The sequence below is a fragment of the Onychomys torridus genome, chromosome 5 (genome assembly GCF_903995425.1).
Source record: "Onychomys torridus chromosome 5, mOncTor1.1, whole genome shotgun sequence".
In the NCBI taxonomy this organism is placed as follows: Eukaryota; Metazoa; Chordata; class Mammalia; order Rodentia; family Cricetidae; genus Onychomys; species Onychomys torridus.
The window spans coordinates 123385725-123396242 of NC_050447.1; the positions used below are offsets into that span (position 1 = coordinate 123385725).

At 48.2% G+C, this 10518-nt stretch overlaps 1 long non-coding RNA gene across 2 annotated transcripts; it reads left to right on the forward strand.

Annotated features, from left to right (window-relative positions):
• Positions 1–2491: 2491 nt before the first annotated feature.
• On the forward strand, positions 2492–8859 carry LOC118584108. Of its 2 annotated transcripts, none has more exons than XR_004945002.1 (5): positions 2492–4212; positions 4596–5032; positions 5507–5625; positions 6711–7083; positions 8364–8859. It is a non-coding gene; the product is annotated as an uncharacterized LOC118584108 (long non-coding RNA). The 2 variants fall into 2 exon arrangements; XR_004945001.1 differs by having other exon boundaries at positions 5547–5625.
• The last annotated feature ends 1659 nt before the right edge of the window (positions 8860–10518 follow it).

Sequence of the window (10518 nt, forward strand, 5' to 3'; positions counted from 1 at the left end):
CACACACACACACACACACCACCCAAGAACAAATAAATTTAGCCTTAAAAGAGCGAAAGTATTGAGTACTACGTGTCTGCAATGAACTCTTCTCTACTCCTATTGGGGCAGAGGGACAAGCTGGAGGTTGGACTTTTGCCAGGGCAGCAGCCAGTCCATACTCCCATCCTTGGCTAGCGACAACCGTTACTGCTGCCGATGTGCAGGTGAAGAGATTTCCCCCAGAGAGTGTGAGAGCCAAAGTTACATTTTAAGTTTTACTTAGTATGCCTAAGGGATAATGCAACAAAAATGCCTCTGATCTGCAAGCCCTTTGCCCAAGGACAGATAGTTACTGAAATGCTGGAAGCTATTGTTTATGGGAGATGACAAGACACATGTTTTCACTCTCTGAAACAAGTTTGTTTGAGCCATATGCACTGGATGTGCTTGATCACATGTGGGCAGGAGGTTCACAGGCAGAAAAAGGTCAGGATGTATGCCTGCCCCTGACTGGACCTGATGGGAAATGCAATGAATCATGAGTTTTTCTTCTTAAGCCACTGCAAACTGTGATTCTGGGCCATTTCCTGGGAACCTGGGTATGGTCCTGGCCAGAGCCCATCCACCTGGCTGGTAGTTAATTAAAGCTTGTTTCAAATTTGGCTTTAAACTGTGGTAGTGTTTTTTTTCCCCCTCGATGGTTGTGGTGCTGAAATGACTACAGCAACACCATCTTGTTTTGACTCCATTTTGTGTTTGCTTAGGCAGTGCTCAATCCTCCATCACCTTCCCAGCACATGCCTTCACCTTCACTTTGCAGCTTCTAAACCTGGGATGACAGAGACGTGGCCTCTCTCCCAGCCCCACACATGGACCTGCTGTGGAGAGACCTGGTACCTCCAGATGTGACACATGAATCCTTGCCGTGTCGGTGAGGGGCTACCATCTTTAAACCCACTGACCTGAGTTTAAATGAAAAAGGAATTGCATACCTAGAGTGAAGATATGATGAGATCTTTAAAAGTCAAATTATTATAGAATTTTGGGGCCCAAGTCATAAGTCCATTGAAGCTTCCTACATTCACTCCCTAACTAGTAAATGCCAATAGGTTTAATCCAGGGAAGCACAAAGCTTCCAGAGTCTATCATTAGCAGGGTTACTACTGCTTTCATTAATAAAGTGAGAAGGGTCTTTTTTCTGGTGTGACGTTAAATGTCCTTTATTGTCTGGTGTGTTTGTACCATTGGTCCCCAGTAGGTAGCATTATTTTGGAAAGCTGGGAAATCTTTGAATGTGGGGCCTAGCTGGGGATACTGGGTTCCTGGGAGGCCTGGGAGACTGCCGATATAATGTCACCAGCTGTGTCCCACCTTGCTGCCAGTGCCAGCAGCCGAGCCAACCACCATACTGTCCCTGCCCTCTGAAAGCCGGAGCCAAGTAAACACTTCTTTCTCTGTGTCATTTTTTTGTCAGGGTGATGCGATCAGCCACAAGAAAATGACTGGTGCCTGGGGACAGAAAGAAGAAGGCGTGTGGGTTATCCCTTGCCATGTTTGGTCTATCCTTCTGTGAGCTCACAAGGAGCCATCGTGGGTACTTGAAGATGCCTGTTCAGGTGAAGCCCTGGCTCCAGCTGAGTTTTGTGCTTATACTTCAGAGAAGCTGCTGTTTGGTTGGAGAGAAGTTGGACTTGGATGTTGGTTTTGGTAAACTTGGCCTTTCCTGGTCAGTTGGACCTCGACTTAGTACGTTTGCCAGTTAATTGAGTTTGACATCGTCTTTTTGACTTGTCTTGTTGTTTTTGAGACTCTAGTTCCTGGGTAGCCTAAAACTCACTATGTAGACCAGGCTGGCCTGGAACTCCCAGTAATCCATTTGTCCTGCTTCTAGAGTGCTGGGATTAAAGACATGCACCACCTTGCCTGGCTTGTTTTGTTTTTTTTTTTTTAAATTTTCATCTACTTATTGGTTTTGCTCTTGGGATTGATTTATGCTTATACATCCACTTTATTAATTATTGCACTTTTATTTTAAACTGTCTTAGTTACTTTTCTGTTGCTGTAACAAACCACCATGACCTCTGCAGCTTACAGAAGAGTTTGTGTGGAGCTCACAGTTTCAGAGGGTCAGAGTCCATGACTGTCATGGCAGGGAGCATGTCAGCAGGCAGCCAGGCATGGCACTGAAGTAGTAGCTGAGAGCTCACATCTTAAAACACAAAGTAGAGAGAAAGATTGGACTTTGAAACCTCAGAGCCTGAGTGAGACATCTCTTACTTAGTCCTTCCCAAATAGTTCCACCAACTAGAGGTTAAATCCTGAAGGCATGAGCCTACAGGCGTCATTCTCATGTGAACCACCACATAAACTATTTAGGCTTGTCATCTTTTTACTTTGCTTTTTTTTCTAAAACCTGAGTTAGTATATATTAACCATACAAGATAAGGAATTTTATTATGACATTTCCATACATGTATTAATTCTAGCTCTGACCTTTATTATTTTGTTGACTATGCTCCAGGGTTTGGTTTGTTCTTAATTTTCCATAACCTTGAAATGCATCATTTGGTTGTTCAGGATAACTTCGGTTTTTATGATATAGAAATTGATAGCCATGAACTCCTCTCCTGGATCTGCTTTATTTGTTTGTTTGTTTTGTCTAGCATTGGACAGTGGTGTCATTCTCCACAAGTTAGCATGTTGGTAGTGGAGGAGGAGCTCACGGCCAGCCCCTCTGATAAGGAAACCCTCCAAGATAATGACAAGATCTCAGTGATCTTTGCCTATGGCACATTTGCAGAAAGCATGTTTGCTGCATCCACACAGACATGCAGGTAGCTGTGAAGATCTTGGACAGGGGATCAACAAGGCCTCCAGCATCACACTGAGGTGGACCTCATGGAATCTCCATAACATCCAACTGTCATTAAACTCTTCTTAACTAACACACCAGCAAATCCTTATTTGATCATTGAATTTGCATCAGGGAGCATCCTGAGAGTGTCACAGAGGCATTGGCTATACGGAGGAAGAGGAGGCACACCTCATTTTCCACCAGATGGTGCTAGCATTAATTATGTTCATGAAAGACACATTGCCTGCCCAAAAATAAAACTGGAAAATAGTGGGTGGGACAGGAAATGCCAAACAGTGACTTTGGGTTGGCTATAGAAGTCACCACTGACTTTAGCAAAAGCCAAAGGAGGCCCATGACCACCTTTCCTTTTTAGCCCACTGGAGGGTAGAGGGTACCAGGGACTTCCCACTGACAGGTGGTACCTTGGCATAGTGATTTATAATATGGTCATTGGTTGCATACCACATAAAGCATCAACCCTTTCAGATCTGCACAGGCTGATCACAGCCATACACTCCCAGATTCCACCAAACCTGTCTAAAAGCGTGCAACATCTCATTGCATACTTGCTCAAGTACAGGATGACTATAGGCCAGCTCAAGGGGCATCTGTGGCTATATTATTGTGAAGAAGGTTTACCACTAGCCTCCATAGAAACAGCCCCCAGAATCCCAATCAATAGCATTGTGGAAGCCTTGTGCACCATGGGATACAACCTCCAGGAAACTGTGACATCAACAAAGAACAGCAAATTTAGTGAGGTGAAGCAACATACAGTATATTGCAACATTGTCTGAGCCATTGAGACACTTGTCACCAGCACTGAAGTCAGTGCAGCCCTGTTTGGAAGTGATCCCTACAGGCCCTCTCCACCTCTTTCCCAGGGAAGAGGGGACGCGAACCTGCTTTCCTTACTTTCCTCTCATCTGGAAAGAGCTCACTGTAGGAGGATGATGAGAAAGGAAGGGGGCAATGCTGCAGAAGCTGCCTGGAGAAGCGAACTTTGTGATCCAGGCCTGCAGGATAATACCATGATACCAACATCACAAACAACATTCTGGGGGAGATTAATGCTGTCATGACACCCTGTGACAACCCACTGGATGATCCATCCTCCATGGCATCAATCACCCTAGGATATGAAGAACCACAGGGGCCGATAAAAGTGACATTGGTTTGTCTTCCTGAGAAGCATCCCGAGCCATGCCTCACCAGGGACCAGCCCCAGGTTGTGCCACAGCCTCTGAGTCCAGTTGACAAAGGCAGGAGAGGGTTTGAAAAGACGGGTTCATGTGCTCAGAATATCAATATGGTTGCCTCCCATATCAATAAGGTTGCCTCCCAGACCCAAAGAGAAGAGATATATCCCCAAGGTAAGAGGCTTCAATGAAAGGCGAGGGCAGTGGGGTCCACAGGAAGCCAAGTAGGCAGGGCCACCATAATACCTCTTCATCTTATTTTAAATTGCTTTTTGCATGCTCTTTGCAGATTGTACCCATCATAGGATATGGATTATGATGTCTTTCACCTTAGAAGTTGCCTCCCTCCCTATCCCCCATTCTCTCTGATGTAGAATCTGGGAAAGTTGAGTCAGAGGTGGACAGCAGAGGGTGTGACTAGGGGTGGGAGGGAGAGAGGAGGGTTTGGCGAAGGGAGGAATCAGGTGGAGCACTGTGGCACAGCAGAGCAGCCCTGTGTTAAGTCCTGTCTGTGTCAAAGTCACCAAGAGAGTCCTTTCCATGTATTTTCTTCCAAGGGAACATGTCAAGTTCTGTGGTTCCTGAACTGTGGGTCTGTGTTTAACCTGGTATGGACCGAGAGCCACGGGAAGGATCCAGGACAGAACTCTGGGAGGTTGTCTGCCTACAGGAATTATGATACCAACAGGAATTATGGACAGTCCCCTGTATCACTCCTCCAGCTGCTGGGCCTGAAGTGACAGTCCCAGCTGTTTCAGCTCACAGTAGTGTGTGCTGGAGCCATCAACAGATGGTTCACATGGTGTCCACCTGATGAAGCATCACCCACCCCCAGCTCCTGAAGTGCCTCTGGGACGGGGCACCCACAGAGCCCAACAGTCACCTTTGGAAACAGAACTGAGATGTTACAAGGCTCAGGTTTTTCACCAGCTTGATCCCTTCATGCTCAATAGCCTTCTCACTGACCAGCATCTGACAGAAGCACGAAAATCATGTAAGTCCAACCAGGGAAGGCATAAGAGGAGGGGCTGGGGAGAGGAGAGGGCAAGGGAAGTAGGGGGGGGGGGGGAGCGGGGAGAGGAAAGAGGGAGAATGAAGTGGGCGGGGAGGCTGACAGTCTGTCCTGAGGAAATTCTAGTTTCTGAGGAGAGGGAAAGGGATGAGTGTGTTGGGTGGTACAGAAGCCTTGGACAAGCAAGAGCAGGGGCAAAAGCTCCCTGAAGAGGAGAGTTGGAAGGGGCAGGGCAGAGGCAGCCATAAGGAAAGCAGTGCCTAGCATCAGGGTGCACACATAGGAGGCAGCCTTGGAAATCTGCTCCTGTCATAGGCAGGAGAGGGAGAGGCAGGGTGTGGATAGAAAGGAGAAGGGAAGCCCCACGATCAGGTGGAGACCATTCCTCTCTCTCTGGGCCAGCCTTGGGCAGCTGCTACCATCTGCGTCTTTGTCTTCTCGGCTGCCTTTGTCCAGGCCTCTGTGGTATTGTCATCTCCCATCCATGCTTCCACAGCTCTTCTGACTTTTCCTACCAACCAAGGGATTCCTGGACTTTCACTTTGACTGGACCCCTGAGATGATGCTTTGGAAAGGTAAGTAGGCCCTGCCAGGCCTTGGACACAGCAGCCCTCATGAGGCCAGCAGTCACTGGTCTACTTTGTGTCCAATGCCATCATTGGGATCAGGCCTACAGGGAAACCGATCGCCGTGGGACTGGAACTGTGGCCAGTGGTGCTGTGTGGAGCCCCGAGGAATGAGGTGTCTGCAGTGTGGACTGGGCATCCTCAGGTAGAGAGTGGCCCCTTGAGTTAGCAGGCCACCCATGCTAAATGCAGGGGTCTACTCTATGGGACTCTCACTGCTGAAGATGACATTGAGTCCACTAAGTGCTGGCCTGTGATAGAAGGTGAGTTTGTGAAGCCTGGTCTTGACTTAATACTGGCCCAAGCGTAAAGAAGGGAAGCTGGAGGTAGCTGAGGCCAGCCTCTCACAACCTCCAGGGGAAAGTGTAATAGCCAACCTTGCTGAAGAGTGAACGAGAACCTGCTGAGCCAGGCAGCAGGTCCACACTCTGACCCTCTGTCCTCAGACCTTTGGGGAGGACCAGACAATATTACAATGAATGGCCATATGCCCTTCCATCAGTATGGAATGGAAGCCATGCTCTCTTGGGACATATACATCACACTGTAAAATTATAACTGCCAGGTGAGTTGCACAGGGGAAACAGAGGCAGAGACACTGAGCTGCTTACTCAGGGGGACAGAGTGGGCTTGAGTCAGGTCTTTGGCCCTGTTCCCTTTAGTGAAACCAGAGCCTGAGAAAGGAGAAAGATGGGTGCTATTGCCCTACAGGAAACAGGCCAGATGGCCTAGAGCTTCAGCATGGATGGTGGTCTCTGAGAGAGGGCTTGTCTCTGGTACTCACAGAGATACTTCCCATTAGACTTGAGAACTTTTGTTGTACCACAATGACATCTGCACTGCCTGGGACACTGGGTTGGTGACTTCGAACTCCTACCTAAGAAAAGAGAGGAAAGCAGCAGGCCCACAAACCCAGCACACTCTCCCATGGCCACCTGCACATCCTTACCCTGAGAGTGGGAGTGGAGACCATCACTAGAGCTCTTACATATATCCTCCTCATGTAGTAGCCCACAAGTGTCTGTCTCTCACAGGAACACACTCTGGACCAACTAAGGAGTGGTGAGCAGTTTGCTCCTGGGGAAAGCACAGGCTTCCTATGGTGGCATCATGGAACTTATGAGCCAGGACTCGGTGTGGCCCTGACTGTGTTTTGGAGTTCAGATCTCAACTTCAGAGCTCCTGACAGGCCATCCTTTCTGCCATCAGTTCTGTTGCCTTGGTTGGACCCCATGTTATGTGAAAGGCTCATTTGCTCGGTGTCTTTCTCCTGATCCAAAAGTGCAAGTGAGTTGAGGTGCGGTGGTCCTGGCATGTTGGTGAGAGCTGTTTCGGACCATCTGTTCCCAGAGCCTGATGCCCAGGACAGCAGCAGAGCTACCCAGGCAAAGTTCATCACTGCACATAGTAAGTGGCCCCTGAGAAGCCCTTGCTAATACTGCCTAGGGTATCAAAATGGAAGGAGACAGGTTTTATATCTGCCTCTCTTCAGTCCCTGGAAAGAAGCTGAAATGGACTTGCCATTCTCTGCAGAGGAAACAGACCCTGGTTTTGGATAATACTAAGCATCGTGCTCATTTATCCATTTGCTAGAGTGTTTTTCTTTCCTTGTCCATGTGGACCCTCTTCATTGTTCAACCTGAAGGGTTTTCAATGTCCTGAAGGATCCATGGCCAGGTTAGCCCCCACTTCAAATGCGTAGAACAGAATTGCTGATACCTGCTGTGTCTGACTACTTTGATAGTTTAGAAGACACTGTAGTTGAACACCAAGAGCTCTCATGTCAATAAGTGCAACGCCAAATAAACAGACAAGGCATAAAAAGAGATGCATGATCTGTCTGAGGAGAGGAGAGCATGGGCATCATTTGGAAGGCAGTGGCCTCTCCAAAGAGAAAGCATGGGGATTTTACTCAGACAGCTTCATAGTGGGTGAACCATTTCTTAGCATGTTCAGTGAAGGTGTGTGCACCCTACATTCTGAGGATGCTCAGTGAAGGAGAACATGGCATTCCTGAGCATAATCCGTTTAAGGCGCTGGAGCTCATGCATGAAATATTTAAATGATGGACAGAAATGCCTGTGGGCATGTCAGCTTGCACCGTAACACTGAAACTGAAAACAGCGGAAAGGAGTCCTTAAGGTTCATTGATACAGGAACCTCTTCCAGAAGGTGCATGCCTCACTTTGTGGCTGTCAGACTGGGAGTTCAGATGTCAACTCCAGAGCATCCCATGGCCATCCTTTCTGTCGGTTCAGTTGGACCAAATGTTGTGGCACCAGGCTGGAGAGAAGGCTCAGAGGTTAAGAGCACCAACTGCTCTTCCAGAGGTCCTGAGTTCAATTCCTAGCAACCACATGGTGGCTCACAACCATCTGTAATGAGATCTGGTGCACTCTTCTGTGTACATAATAAATAAATAAATCTTTAAAAAAATGTTGTGGCACCAAGGCTGGTGTTGCCACCTCTGGAGCACAAGGCTCACAGCTGTTTGAGGCACAGGCAGCTACTTCTGTTAGACTTCACATCCCAAACTACTGGTGATCTGTGCCTTCATTATCCACTGAAACTACATGCAAAATGTAGCTAAGACATGGCAACAAGCACTTAATGAAAAAGAATACAAAACGTCTCACCCCCCCCCCCCCACTAACCTTCATATCTGGTCTCCTTTTGTCTCTGAACAGGTGTTGCGGGGGTATGGACATGGCCCCAGAAAACTCTTATGCCTTTGTTCTCACCGCGCAAGAATCAGCACTGGCTAAGGTCAAGGAGTGATACCCTGCCCAAGGCCATAGGCTCCCGGTGGAGCCCTCTTCTTCAGTGATGGGCCACCTGCACTTCCAAAGAGTGATGGTGCATGCTTGTTCCTGTTGGTTTCCATGCCTTCAGAGGGCAGAGGTGACCAGGTGGCACCAACTGTCCTCTTTTTCTCCAGTGTCCTACTGTTGCAAGACTGTTTTTGTTCACTCTGTCTGGCAGCTTCAAGCTTCTGTCTGCCCCCCAGATGTTTGTGAACTAAAGGAAAACAAACAAACAAACAAACAAACAAACAAAAACCACGTCAATGGAAACACTGTGCACTGGCTCTGGGCTCCTTGCAAGTGAGGCTCACAGTGCATCTGCCTATATGAATAAACCTTTTAGGTATTAGCCCAGGGTGAAAATGCCATTTACCTTAGAATAAAGATATTAAAGTGCAAATGTAGAGTGTTCAGGTTTTCTTTGGGTCTTTTCCAGTTATTCTGTGAGGCATGGTGTCCCCTCTCTACTCAGAATTGGTGACACTTGTCACAGCCCATCCTACAGTGTCCTTCTCTGCTTCCAACATCCTCAGGAGGAATGTGACAGGCTGGGCCATAGAGCATATGAATCTTCTAGAGACTTTCTACAGTGCAAACAAGAGGGGCCAGTTTGTTCAACAGACCTAGGTGGGTAGGTGTGTGTCGGGCACAGAGGGACCCTAGACACACTGCAGTAACAGCGGCACTGTCTAGTCCGCAGGCTGAAGTCTAGTGGATGAAGGTACAGAAAAGGGGGAGGCTACTGCTCCGTGACAGAGCTCACACATGCTGAGCATGCACGAGGCCCTGGTCAGTCCCAGGGCCAGCCAACACATATGTACACACATTCTTGCACGTACATGCACATATGGGGAGAGACAAGAAAGCATGGGTGGGTAAAGTCTGTGGCTTTGAAGGTGAGAGCAGGCAGCTCATTCGGAGAGGGGAGCTGCTGTGTTCCTGGAGGAGTGCTGGGGTGACCTGACATGTCACCTGAATTTGGACTCAGCATAGAAAACAAAGATTGGGCTGTGGGGACTGTGTTTATGTTTCACGGTGTCTTCAGAGGCAAGAAAGTGCAAGGTGTGTGTGGAGGTGATATGGGGGGGTTGATGAGACCAAGGGCCTCAGATCAGGGTTCGAGTCACCTCTGGTCTGAGGAAGCAGATCTGACATGACAGCCCAGAGGCAGCAGCAGAGCTCAGCCTTGAGTGGAATCCTGTCTGAGGAACACTGACTGAGGGTATCCATGGTAAGTGTGACATAGACTGAAGGATTAATAACCTGAGAGCCTCAGGCAGCTGAGACTCCCTGAAGGAATACTTGACACAATGATAATTGCAGCTAAGGGCAGGAGGCCTCGGGACAAGGGGTCAGCAAGTCCGCAAAACTCCCGATGAGGTAGTGAACATGGTAAGGGCATCCACAAAAAATATGAGCTTGGGAAGGAAGAAAACGGAGCTGCAGGCAAAAAACTTCCTACCCAAAAGGTCCCTTTGCTACTTGGAACAACTCCAAGTCCCCTGGACTCCAGAGCACAAGAACTCCCAAGGAGAGACTGCATCTCTCCATTTGTTTCTCTCTTATTTTGACAGTGTCCCATCAAGCCAGGTCTATCATAGACAGCCCTTTCTTGTGTTTTCCAAAAGATAAAACATAAATGTGTTCATGCACAGTACAAGTGAGTCAAGGGTGGATGAGAGAAAGCTCTCTGGGAAATGTGGATTTCACGTTATCCATGAGCACAGAGGGCAGGCAGCTTGTCAATTAGAGGAAGAATGGGCCCAGCTGATTTTTGTCCTTTCTCACTGTCAGGTGAGGAGGAGGAGGCAGAGCAAGACCAGGAAGAAAAATGCTCCTGTAAAAGGTAGGTTTCTGCTTTCCTCAAGAGAGGCAATTCCATCTGCCCCGCCCTCAGTGATGAGAGCCATGCTTCTGAGGATACAGGGTGTGGAACACCGAGAAAGAAGAGGAGCCTGCCGGGAAGGAAATCAGAATCTGGGAAAGTCCCCAGGTCCTGGATAGAAGGAAGCTGTGCTGTCCTTGGGTGGGTGCTGCC